Here is a 13,927-nt window from a genome sequence, read left to right on the forward strand (position 1 = left end):
AAGAAAGCCTTGCCGTGGAAACTCAACGACGAACTGTCATGATGGTGAGCAGGCTGATACGAGGGAAATAAAAAAGAAATCACAGGAAAGGGCGCCCAATATATGACGTTAAAGCGGTTGACCAATTGAGAATAGGATGGCAGGGTAGAAAGTCGCCGACTTTCTATCCTGCCTCCCCGCATGCTCCTCGCAGCAGCTGCAGCGGTAAGATAAAAGCATGTTCCTACTTTTTAGTTTTATTCAGGGACCTTATTCGAATGCAGCCTTATGCTGGGGAACAGCAGATCGCAGTTTTTTTTTATATGGCGACAACACGCCACCACTCAGAGCCAACAATCGTCAAATACTGCTTCATCTGAAAGACCACAGGGCGTACCTATAAACCGCGCTTATATTTGCACCTTGCAAGCTTGCCTACGTGGTGAAGCGGTAGCATGTCCCACTCGCGAGTGCGACCCTCAACCCGAAAGACTCAATGGAATCTTAGAATCTGAGCGTTTTTTCCTTTGAATATAGACTCGTTTACCTTATAAATATAGATGATTGTAAGCCATCACCTGACTGTGACGTGGGCTTCTCGAGATGCCGTGGATGCCGCCGCGTTAATATTAATTCGATGGTGAAAAGGATGTGAACCATATTCCTAAATTGTGTTATCAGTTATGTCACAAAACAATTCTTGTGAAATGGCGTGCGTAGCGCTGCTATTTCTAGATGGCGAATTATGTAATAAAGTAAAATGCAGGCGAGATGAATGGTAATAATCGAAAAGCGCAAGAGGACTGCCTCAGATTCCCAAGCGCAATAGTTCACCAAGCTCGATTTTATGATTTAAAGAACAAACTTCGTATACAGTATAATTTTGGTCGTGAATCAAATGTTAACCATGTTCTTCTAATGTGTTACGACTAAATATCCCAAAACAACTGTTGTGAAACTGCATAAGTAATGGTACTATCTCTCGATGGCGTATTATGTAATAAAGTGAAATAGAGGTGAGATATATGGTAATTATGAATAAGTGCAAGACCACTGCCTCATATCCCGAAGCACTGTAGCTCACCAAGCAGGATATCGTAATTTATTCAACAGAATTCACACACGATTTCTTTTTGGTTGTCAATAGAAGATTAGTCATGCTCTTAAAATAGGTAGTATGGAGATATTTCATTATAACCCTTCTGAAGCTGCATATGTAATGATACCGTTTTTATATGGTTAGTTATGTAATAACGTAAATTGCAGGCGATACAGATGGTAAATATGTAAAAGTGGAAAAGCACACCCTTAGATCCAGAAGCGTAGTACTTTGTCAAGTTGGATATCATAATTTACGCAACAAAATTTTCTATGGCCATTGAAAACAAAAGTACACTGGGAAATGGCTGTGTGTTCTACGTGTGAAATAATATTTCCTGTAATACATAACCGCACCTTTTCAGTACCGATGTCAGCAGTTGCTAAAGATAAGCATGACCTTTGCAAATAACTTGTATTATGCAGGCGCACAATTCATTCACCCTGCAAATAAACATAACTAATGTAATTTATTTCGATTTTATTGACTCAGGGTGGAGGGCCTGACAGACTAACTGTACAATCAGGTGAGCTAGGATCAATACCAACAAACGAACTGGCAAATCGCTCGACACTTGGACCTATATTTTTCACAGCCAACGTTATTATCGATGTCCCCATAGCCTTGGATATGAGTAGAATAACGCTCCTTTAATAACAGGTATTTATTGGTTTAAGCCAGCATTACTTGCCGCAGACAATATATCACGAAAGCAGGTGCGAGAACATAGCTTTGTTAGTGTGTGTACTGACTGCATTTCTTTCTGAGGAACAAAGAACACAGAAGGAACAGTAGTGTGGCCACACGTGGCACTTATGACAAAGCAAAACACAAAAAAGTGTGTCATCTAGAACAATAAAGACTGCTTTATACATATTCCTAGCTCCCTGCGCGTTCTGCCACTTACTGTGTTCGGCATCAAGAATTGTTTCCTGTAGGCAAAGTACGTGGACTAAGTACACCGCCACTCCAACGTAAGTATTCGCAATGCATGGGAGGACATTATTGGCAGGTTTTAGCTTCCACAGACTTCATGCAGGAAAATGTTTGGCCATATATAATCGTGCTCTGATGACAAGTAACAATGTTTCAAGTATAACTTTCTAAACTCAACGATGTTTATATGAATTAGTCTCACTTTTAGCTTCTTTGATTAGATTTGCGAGTGTTCACGCCCGACTAGGAGAGTTCAAATGTAGGGATCGCACAGGTGGTCTTGGAAAATGTCAGTCAGGGATTATTCCGCAAATACACACCAGTGTTAGTCCGCTTCGGGTTCTGAATTTGTAACTGTGAGAAAGTCAAACATCTGATTTCAAGTAATTTATGCATATGCATCTATAGGCTTCATTTATGGGAACTTAGCATGAACTTTTGTTGAGGGTATCATTAGAAAAAATTCATGGACATTCATTTAAAAAAAAAAAAACGATTGGATTCCCATTAGCGTAAGGCTGTTTTACAAAGGCACTTGCACTAAGCTTTTCCCTGCGCCAACCTTTGCAACGATCAAAAACTTCGCGCGAGTTAAATATGTTATTCCCTTTACTAATCGTGTCCGTTTCTGAAAATGGTAATTTCCATACAGGCTTTTCGATATTATTGTAGATTACTTTCTTTTATACTGTAATGGCCGGGCCCTTACAATTTGTCAGAGGCATTGGTGGCATTGAGCTCGATCATCACCTGTACATTTATTTCAAATGAGTTGGCCAGCTATTGTAGCAACCTTTAAGGCTGAATTTATTGTTCTTTCGGAAGTCAGTTTAGAGCCAGCTATTGTAACAACCTTTAAGGCTGAATTTATTGTTCTTTAGGAAGTCAGTTTAGAGTATCATGTGCAAAGTATATGTTGCAATCTGTCAGGTTGTCGAGTGTCAAGATAAACTGGTCTCTTTCTGCCGGTCTTTTGGCAGTCAACACCACACTGTGGTCATCTCATTCGCGAAGTATATTACCATTGCCGCGTCAAGCCTCCGTACGATTCTACCGTCAAATTTCTCAAGCAATAACACCCAGCCCGATCATCGTCCTTTTTTGTTGACGTAAAATATTAAATTAATTTAGGTGACCTGGCTCACCTACTGAGTGTTTAACATTTGCTAAATTCCAAATAGAACATGTTTACGACATTTTATGTAGTTTTTTATGAAAAAGAACGTGTTTCCTAAACATTCATAATTGTTTCATGGTCATGAAAATAAGTGTCTAGAAATGTGACGAAAGTTTACAGCTAATTACGCGTGAAATCGAAGGACCGCTAGTAAACTGCAAATCGCTAGTGAAGTGTACGCCACTTCAATGACTACTCTAAAGCACCCGACTGAGGCTGCATGACAAAACTGCACATTTTACACCTTTTGAGGTTTTGCCTAGTAAGCTTTGGGGTGATTGTCATCTCCCCATCAGCATCTCACGGAGTGCGCGCCCCCACGCCTTTCACCTCGTGCATGCAAATCAACTACGACTGTCACCGATTCTTTCTTTAATAGTCGGCACAGCACCGCAAATGAGCAGCGAACTAGGTTTACAGCTTTTTCGCCAGACCCGCCGTGGTTGCTCAGTGGCTATGGTGTTCGGCTGCTGAACACGAGGTCGCGGGATCGAATCCCGGCCATGGCGGCCGCATTTCGATGGGGGCGAAATGCGAAAACACCCGTGTGCTTAGATTTAGGTGCACGTTAAAGAACCCCAGGTGGTCGAAATTTCCGGAGTCCTCCACTACGGCGTGCCTCATAATCAGAAAGTGGTTTTGGCACGTAAAACCCCAAATATTATTATTATTAGCTTTGTCGCCAGCAGTAAGCGATGAGACTGTGGCGAGCTAGCGGAGCAAGCGCGGGTGCGTGAGGCGCGTGCCGCGCCGAGGTGTCGGCCACTTGCGTGCACGTTCCCACAATTACCTTTTCAGACTAAACAGAGCGACGAGTGCACATTATTCGAAAGTTTATTCGCAAACGTCGTTTCATTATTGTGTTGCCTTCGTCACTGGTGCACACGGCTGGCGAAGCACTGCTCCGGAACGTCGACCACAGGCGAGGAGGCTTCAACTTATAGTGAGACAATGAGTCTAGAAATGTACACCGCTTGTACACCAGCCTCAAAAGTTATGTGCATCATCATATATAGTACTTGCTCGAAAAGATCACGCGTTGACGTCTGAATAATCTGTAATAGATCTATGCGATTTTAACTCATCAACCACTTTTTGTTACACGCCAAATTACGGTGGTATTTCTGCTTTAAACGAAGGCGTACGGTCTTGCATGGTCGAATTTACGACGCCGAGGATAATGTCGGTGGTGACTAGCATCTACTTTGCTTCACCCAGTGACCTCCTGTTGACAGCAAGAACTTAAAATGCACTGCAAGGCTTTACTATGATTCGAACGAACTTGTGTGAAAATGTACTCACACCAATGTGCAGCTTCCAGTAGATTATGACCGCGGCCAACCTGAAGCAAAACTCACAAAGTAATCTTAAGAACAAATTTTGGTGCAGTATATGTTTCACGAAATGCGCTTATTAAAAAGATTGGAAAAATGCATTATTTAGCAACCGCGGTTAATACAGAAGGTTTTCTTCGTCTTTCCACCATCTTTATGCACTAGTTTTCGTTCGCAATTTGGCTGCTTTGGTCTCCCCCTTTGCAGCCAGTCGCCTCCGACAATGACTGCATGCGGCTCAGCTGTGGAGCTTGACGCGGCCTCCTTTGACAAAGATAGGTCCTCCTATCGAAACATTGACAAGCCTTTCTGAGGAAACTTATTCGTGTTTATTGCTTTTATACCACGTGTCAGGTAATTAGTTATTTGAAGATGATCTTTGCCCCGGGCATTTTATCCGATTTTCTGTTACTGCGAGCTGGGCGAATACCATTCCCGGTCTGTGCCACCGTGTGAAGTTTGGATTGGCGCCGATAGCATGCAGGCCTTGCCTGGTGCGTTTAGAAAGTGGAAGTCTGCATGAACACCGGTTTCAATGACATTTAGTGCGTTAGTATCCTTGAAGTAATTCACGAGCTTTTCTCTATATAAGCATATATATATATATATATATATATATATATATATATATATATATATATCTGTCTTATAATCTTCTTGCCTCGCATTTCGATGGGGGCGAAATGCGAAAACACCCGTGTACTTAGATTTAGGTGCACGTTAAAGAACCCCAGGTGGTCAAAATTTCCGGAGTCCCCCACTACGGCGTGCCTCATAATCACAAAGTGGTTTTGGCACGTAAAACCCCATAATTTAATCTTCTTGCCTATCTGGGTAACTAGGTAGTCCATCGTCGAATGGGTGTCGCATCGGGCTTATCTTCTTAGGTAATAAGGTTCGAAACCACCTGTCGGGCAATCATGCGTGACTGATTATGTGGCAATGGGTACATATGTGCCGCTCTTCTACGAACTCCTTTCGTGCCGACATGGCTCACCGTAGACACGGGACTAGGTAGGAATCACTCCTCAATAACACTATTTGAGACCGGCTTGATGCAATGGATATGTGGCCGTCTGTCTCTTCTAGTCTTCAGTAAAGCTCTTTCATGACTACTTAGGTTACCAGCTATGTTACAGGAAGTTCCTGCCGCTCATTATTGAACGTCTTTGACGACAACTTAGGTGACGAGCTATGTTTTACTGGGAATGTGCCGCTATACAATCACAAAAAAGCTCCTTTATACTTCTCGTGTGCTAGGCGGAATCAAATCGACGTTTCAAGGGGTCTACTTTCAAGGGCTTGGCTGTTGCTTTCAAGCACAGCCGCCGGCAGCTTTAGCAGGCTGCGCCACAATTTCACTGGATTTGTGCGGCTCTTTAATGAACATCTTTCACACCAAAGCTTTACCCGCTCGCGCCACGAATGAGCTGGTAAATTCCCGGTAGATACCGCTGCTATTTCATAAGTATCCTACCAACATGGGTCACTGAATATGTGCCTCTGTGTTTGTGGCAAGCGAAATAATAGTCCTCCACATTCGCCGGCACCAGCCCTCCGCGATTTTTGTGACGCGTGCCACGTTCAAACTTTTCGGCAGCACCAACAGATGGCGCAGATGGCGCGACAGGGGAGCCCGGTTGCAGCATACGCGTTTCAGAGCGTTTCTCTACACACCGGTGTACCATGCATTGCGGAGGCCACCCGCAGGCTTCGAAGCAGCACCGTGAGATGACGCCGACTGTAGGAAAAAATGTAGGTGGCCGACCTACATTTGTAGGTCTGTAGGTTTTTTGTTTGGTTCAATGCTGGTTTAGACGGCCACAACATCTCGATTCTTCGTTTTCCGCAAATGGATGTCTAGTTGTAAGTGCAGAATATCGTCTCGCAATATACAGCTGTGTTGCCTTTGGCCGTCGATGCCTGCGTGCTTCTAAAATGGAGCGAGTGATCTGGTCTTCCATATCTGGCATGCGCAAGAAGGTCATTGGTTTCCTGTAAGTGCAGTGGGCACACTTACATTTAGGCAATACGGTGGATTCTCTGAGTTGAACAAATGTTCGATTTATATCCTCTTTGCTTCCTTTGGAGGATGCTTGCATCCGCAGTCACACGCACTGCCGCTCCCCATGCGCAAAAGAGGAGCTCAAGGGAGACACTCCGCTTCCCAGAAAAGAAGAAGTTGGGGAAAGCCCGACACGAAGCCTTCCTTTTTCCCCTTGTTAGAGTCTGCCACTAACGGCCTTTGTCAGCTACGGGATCTCTTCTGCCATATAACAAAGCTTGTAAATTGTTGTCTCGCCTTGCCTTCTGCTGAGTGCTAGGGTTTCCCCTACCATCGCCTGGGATTCTCCTGAGTGGTTCTTTCGCAGTCTTTCACAGTTCATTCACATGCTTCTTTTTGTAATGTGCTCCGTCGAGCAAGGCCCACTGTACTCTGGCCTGAATTTTGTATATTCTTGGGTATTTACACATTTTATCTAAGCCTGGGGGTGTTAACCAGCGCAACTTACGCCATGGCGGCGGATGGGCAACATGCTTTTGATTCATAGCGCCATGCAGTACGTCAACTTTATGAGCGACGAACTGGCCAATAAAGCCTCATGTGTTTCACTTAAGGAATAAGATCTTGATTCAAGACCCTTTCTATGAACTATAAAATGACAAAGAAGAAGAGGAACATAGATGCCCGATGTTTGTTATTCACCGCCATACCAATCCAAGGAGAGCACAGGGCAAATCATTTAGCATTTATTTGATGTGCCTAAATAAAAAAACTAAAGGGAAGGAAAAGTAGAAAAATAAAAGAACTCGCCGCCAGCGGAAGACAAAGCCGCACTGATTTTGATTTTCTCCTTGCCCACTATTATTCACACTGACTTCTCACCTCAGGCTCCATCTGAAGCCTCACCTCGAATAGAATCTCGATGAAAAAAATGCATTTAGTGTTTGCCAAACCTACAGTATGGCGTGCTATTATGCAAATGGTACGCACGCACACCAGGCGTCTCAGCAGCTTGGCTGATGATGATACAACATTGCGCGCGTGATCCAACTCGGCCGACGTGTAGTCCGCTTTCACTTGCGCTTTTCCCTAATCATAAGATAATGACATAAAATGATCTGCCAATGATACCCTCTTCTTTTTCTTTCCACTCACCCAACCTGTTTGTATATTTCACTGCAATCCAAATCCTTATCGGCCTTATCCCCATTACCCAGACTCTCCTCTTGCACTCTTGCGTCAGCTTCAATTGACGCTACAATTCTTGCGTCAGTGCCACAAATGAAGACCATTGTCCGTCCTCCTAAATGCTATCACTTTATAAATGTTCAGTGTAGCTCTAATGCCGTGGATGCATCCAAATTCAACAGGTTTGTGTTTACTAGCCGTCCGTGTCATGCGTTCTTTTTTTACAGCTATGAAAATTTGCGATTGTCTTTGTACACTATATTGAAATCCTTCACTGAATAAATTAGTTGTTGGTAATATAGATGGCTCAAGGCATTAGCGTTTCACGCGTCGTAAAATTCTAGTAACCCAAAATTTTTTTCAGTGGTTTATGCCTAAGAGTCTACCCCGACAGGCTTCAACAAAGAAATTGAAAAATAAAGTATTGCAGAACATCAATAACGACATGTGAGATCAATTGACAAGCCCCACGTAGGCGATGTGCCATCACCGTAGGAACAGAACGCATAATACGCAAAAAAAAATATGGAGGATTCTTAAAATATTTGAAATTATTAGGACGTTTTCCTATCTAAAAAAAATCAATCACCACCCAGCATTCAGATTTTACATCAGTCTGACAGTTGACATTTCGTAAAACGGGCAGCGCAGCAGTAGGCGTCGTGCATTCTGTTCAACCGGACGTCATATTACGTCAAGGAAGACCTTCCCTACTGTAATATGATTATTCAATTTCCCAATAAAATATTAATGGGTGGATTTCTTTTTGCAAACAAATCACATTGTTACTATTGAGCAAGTACTGCGGGTGTAAGTGCCATCGAAAATTCGTCCTCAGCAGCGTATAATTATAATATTTCAGGAGTGGCACGAAAGAAAGAAACTTCAATCAACATTACTGTACATCTTTTATTATATCATTCGGTGACAAGAGTATGATGCTTCAAGATGAAAATAACACCAATGTAGAAAAAGGACCCGCTACCAAACACGCACCAGCTGTCGCTTGGGCAAATACCTTTTTTTTTACGTTTAGATATAATGGGCACGCAAAGAGGGCTATCTTTTTTGTTTTCGTTCTCCAATAGAGCCGTAGCCATGCACCTCAGACAACGCTAAGAAATGCCTGCAAGAATTTCAGCGTTTCCCGTAGCAGTGGAAGTTTTATTATCGTTACCAATGCACAATGCTAACAATATACTCAAGTAAAATAGCGTTTCGGTTAAGATTGCCACAGGGAGCAGGCGTCAAGAAGTGTTGCAATTTGTCCTGAAAATTCAACGTGGAGGCAATATGTTCATAGTCAACCGACGAGCGAGAACACAAGCTCAACGAACAAAGAGTAACGTTTCTGTTTGTAGAAGTAGGATATTTTTACGTGTGCTAAACATTATTCGATTGCTCAATACTAACACAAAATCACCATACACTCTTATTTGTATATCGTTCATCTTGGCTACCAGGCGCGAAAACGCACACGACACAAGGAAGGAGACGGGACAGAGCGCCTCCCATCTCCTTCCTTGTGTCGTGTGTGTTTTCGTGCCTAGTAGCAAAGATGAAATGTGACCAACTCGCCCAACAAGACGTCCTTTTAATATTGTATACCGTGTATGAGATAATCCCCGCTCTTTTTACATACCCCATACTTATTGCCGCTAGAGCGTCGTCCACTTGATCACTCCCTGTAGACTTTGCATACGGCTTACTTTTAGTGGTATATTGGGCAGCGCGCAAACCTCAAAATAGGATTGCTTTCTTAGATCACTTCGCTTGCAATAAAAATAGATTTGTATAGGAACAATTAGCTTCCTTAGTTAATAAATTGTAAGGTATATGACCACCAGTGCAAGTAACAAACGGTTACGGTTTACGTCGTATCGCAGCGTTGAGTAATAAAAAATGTATCTACTTACAGAGACTCATCGTGGCCAGCTATGATTTGGAAGCTCACCGCTGCCACTTTGCTGCTTTACGGTTTCTTCAACACGCTCTCTACCAGCATGGGTACAGGCAAATTTTTAAGCTATGAATTACAGTAGCAATTTATTATTGCACCTTCCACTTACATTTTATAGTTGAAAACACCACTCATATTGCTCGCAGAATCCTTTACTTTCTAAAACGCTGGATGTACTTATTAACAATACCATTTAATTCTAGAATTGTAAATATGTTAACCTGAACTTCAGTGCTTGATCGTCTCCGCTGGTGAAGAAAAAAAGGGAATTAAGGACATGTGACAGGTAATAATAACAAATATACTGGTGCGACTGTGATATTCGTGGTGTTTTGTAGTCAACGCAGCAGTATATTTAATCTAGAAGAATTATTTATTGTGCTACTTTGTTTTTACGCAGCTAAACAAGCAAACAAGCGAAGACATAAGACAGACAAATTAGCGCAAAAAAGGACAAAGAGAAAACATATTTTCTACGTGTCCGCAACGTACTTTTTATGTTATTATATATGTAGAGTATATAGTACAGTACGTGTTGAGGTTAGGCGTCTGTATGGTAGATCCAGAAAAAATGTTTAAACGCCATCGCTCCCTTTTGCAGGTTTCTCTGACGTAAGATATATGCGGTAGCGTCTCAAGTATATGGCAGCGATTGCAATCAAGGATATTTCAACGGCCGATAAGGCGGGAAAGTTGCAGCTCAACGCCACACAAAATGGTACTCGGCCACGGAGGAAGACATTTAGGAGGTGAAACTGCCGTCAGCGCGAGCGAGCGCGGGCGACCAGATAGTCACAATTGTTGTATGCACCGACGGGGCCATATACAGTGGCGGCGCCTTGCGGCGCATCGTAGAAGCCACAGCGAAAAAAAATGCAGCACCCGCGCGGCGGCTTCGGCCAACTCCGGCTCGCTCTCAACGGCGGTAATTTCTTTCTAGGCCGCCAGGCGCCGCCAGCACGATAACGGCTCCGCGGGCTTATGACCTTTTCTGGTCGCCGCAAACAGCAGAGTTTCCACTCCTAAATATTTCTTGCTCCGTGTACTCGGCGCAGGAAATCTTTGTCCAACGACTTGAATTTCGATGTATAGAAATCTTTCTTGTAGTGTCGAAGGTTGGGAGGCGCATCTACTGGAGGTCCTCCTTGAGCCTACTGATCATATGTGAAGCTCCGTGTCACATAAGTGATTAGACAGTTTGTGCAATGTTACAATAGAAGAAAAGAAAACTGTCTGTATTTATGGGCACTCATGCAAGGCCGTTCTTCCATGAGTCTCCAAAGGTTGTTTATTGCGTTCCAAACTGGTCTTGTCGTGTAGCCACTGCAATATGTTTTCTTAAGCATTTGTGGCGCCAAGCAAATTAGTTCTGCAACGTTGGACGTTATTATATAACACTCTTTTTTTTTATAAATCGTATGAAGCCATCCCGTAGGGCATTCTCAGCTTCAACATCTTATCGAAATGCGTCGTATGATGAGACCTGAACATTCGTAATCGCGTCATAGAATTTCCCGTCGACAATCATTATGCATTCTGCCATATATTTCTGCGTGAACTCAAGGAAGCCATATCTGTATAGTGAAAAAGGCAAGTCATTCCGACAAAAATATTACGGCGTAGTGCTTCCTGCTGTATGTAACAGTGTCCTCATTTGTGTTCAAGGGAGAATGGATGCCACTATGCAAATGTCGTTTGCATGAGGCGCTTATATTTACTGTTACAGTGACGCCTAATGTTACGCAAACCAATGCAGCAATGAACAACCTAAACGTCGTGAACTAGAAGATGAATCTGATTATCTGTGATGTCACAATTGGAGGTTTAGATCAAGATATTGATCTAAACCTATTGATAGTGCGCTTATGTTTCGTCTTGAAATGTGAACCAGGAAAGCATTACGTGACACTCAACTAACATATATAATCTTTTTTTTTCTGCATGCTTCACGTATATTGCTGTTTTTGCTCTGTTACGTCTGATGAGCAACTATAGCTTGTGTATCATGAGTGGTTTCGCAGTACAAGTGTGGTATTGTAAAAATATGTGTACCTATATATAGGGTGGCAGTATTACGTGCATTTCTTTAATCTGAAATTTAGGAGACATACAAAGTTGCTAAACTAACTTTTTAAGCCATTTTTTTTTACCTCTCTGGAAATATGTACGTATACGTGTTAACTTTTTTTGTCAAAGTCTGCAGGCTAGCATGCGTACCACACTATTTAAAGCAAAGCCCTTTGCCAGGCTATTTGACCTTTTTTTATCGTCTTTTGCGTTCCTGTAAAGAATTGGAAAGAGACCGATCAATGCATGTAAGTGGCTACCGGCACCCAAATCATTTAGTGCGCCAAGGATATCATTGTGTTTCGCGTCATCTTAGGCGCCTTCACAATCGCTGAATATTGTTACTACCAAATGGTGACGTGTTTCGACTTCAATTCTCTAGAGGAGCTGAATAACACCATCAATAGACGATGATCATCTCAGGAGCCTATTTACATATTCTAAAATGCTGTCGTTTTTTTTGCGAAGCTTTTCCAACATTGCTTACGGTGTTTGCAAAAGTAGCTGGCATCAAGCCGGCTACACTGGAAGCGGCTATACACTTCCACTTATCAGGTATAGTCTGTGACATCCACCTTGCCTTTTATAAACAAAAAAATAACTTTATGAAAGAAATATACGACAATTTCCAAATCTAGCGATGCCATCAAGCCCTGTGGACGATGTAGAGAAGCAGAAATTGCAGCGTCGAGCTCATACATGTTGACTAAACATCAAGATGACCGTCGCATGACTGTCGGTGAAACTTTATGAAGATATCGCAGCACTGATTTCTACGTCCCGGCATTGGTTAGCAGTAACCATTTATTATATCCACTTTTAGTAATATATACATGTGTAAGCATATAAAGGCTTCCGCATTTAAAATTTAGAGCCTAAATAAATATTTGCGTCTGAAAGGTTATTAGTTTCAACTATTTTTTGTTTATATGCAACAAACTTCATCAACATCAGCATAGGCTGTGGTACCGCGAAGAAAAATCCGAGGAAAACTAAGCACTTCTTATGAGCTGTGAATGCAAAAGCATCATTGTCCAGTTGAACCCTGCTGAGCAGTCATTCGAGTTTTGAACTCCTCGCGGACAATGGAGCGCGTTGAGACGGTTTGCCAGCGCCTGCTAGATAGCACCAGACCGGCGCACTTCGATTCGTGACGTGGCTCTACCTTGCCCAGTTGCCATATAATCTAACGGCGACGCTCCAGAAGAATCTGCGGGGATTTTGACGTCACCCCTTTCGACACGTTGGACTTGGCAATAGAAATCATGATGTCATAAAGCAGAATACATAGACGTGCTCTCTAGACTTAGCCCAGTGGATAAGGGACTCGGCTTCTCAGCGTAAAGTCGCAGATTTGAAACTCACTACCGCTCATGTTTTTCCTTTCGAATGAAGTCTGTCCTGCTATACAATAATCCCTTACGAAAATGGGTGTTGAATTTCCATTGCCGATTAGTTGTACTATAATTGAGTCAAGTCAAAGTACATGGAATTTCAACACCAGTTGACTCACCACAACGAGAGTTCAACGGAATTTCCGTTGTGCACTGCCAATGATTTTTCCGTTGAATGCTTTCCAATTGATTTCCAATTGACCGGTACCATATGGTCGCTTTCAATCGTGATCTTGCTCCATTAGGATCAATAATACGCGCATCGCGTTCGAGCCTCTTTATCGCGATCATAGGCTGACTACCATTTGTTTGATACAGTGTCTCGATGCTTAGCCAAAGGTTAGTGTGGATCCAAGCACTATAAGTAGCATTGAATTTTTTTAGGACAATTGTTTACATACTGAAGACTACTGAAATCATAAATATAGAAATCAGAAAACAGAAAAAAAAACAGAAAACTGAGAGAATGAAGGAATAGCATAATAGAGCGAATAATAATGAGGAGCATGAATATGTCGAGAACAGTGTTATACAATCAGCTGATGATAACGGCCCTATTCACAATGACAAACGAAATATTTTCCTTTAAAAAATGTTTTATGTTGAAATTTTTACAGCACATTAGACAAATTTGACAAGTCCCTTGGACCTGGAACACCTGAAACTCCATGAGGATCACTTAATTGGACAGTGTTATCAGCTGTCACTGTCAATTGCAATCAAGAAATTTGATTCATATCAGGCTTGATTGCAATCGAAAGTGGCTCTGTGACACCAGGTATTAGATG

At 42.4% G+C, this 13,927-nt stretch overlaps 1 long non-coding RNA gene across 3 annotated transcripts in view; it reads left to right on the forward strand.

Annotated features, from left to right (window-relative positions):
- The first annotated feature begins 1,925 nt into the window (after positions 1 to 1,925).
- The window catches only part of LOC135920986 (uncharacterized), a 67,886-nt gene continuing 55,884 nt past the window's right edge, over positions 1,926 to 13,927 (forward strand). The window contains exons 1-3 of one of the 3 annotated variants that reach the window (XR_010570392.1): positions 1,926 to 2,052; positions 9,637 to 9,725; positions 10,280 to 10,427. This is a non-coding gene — a long non-coding RNA (uncharacterized lncRNA). The remainder of the gene's footprint in view (positions 2,053 to 9,636; positions 9,726 to 10,279; positions 10,428 to 13,927) is intronic. The other 2 variants (XR_010570393.1, XR_010570394.1) reach the window with 2 other exon arrangements.

Source organism: Dermacentor albipictus, chromosome 7, assembly GCF_038994185.2.
Source record: "Dermacentor albipictus isolate Rhodes 1998 colony chromosome 7, USDA_Dalb.pri_finalv2, whole genome shotgun sequence".
NCBI classification, from domain to species: Eukaryota; Metazoa; Arthropoda; class Arachnida; order Ixodida; family Ixodidae; genus Dermacentor; species Dermacentor albipictus.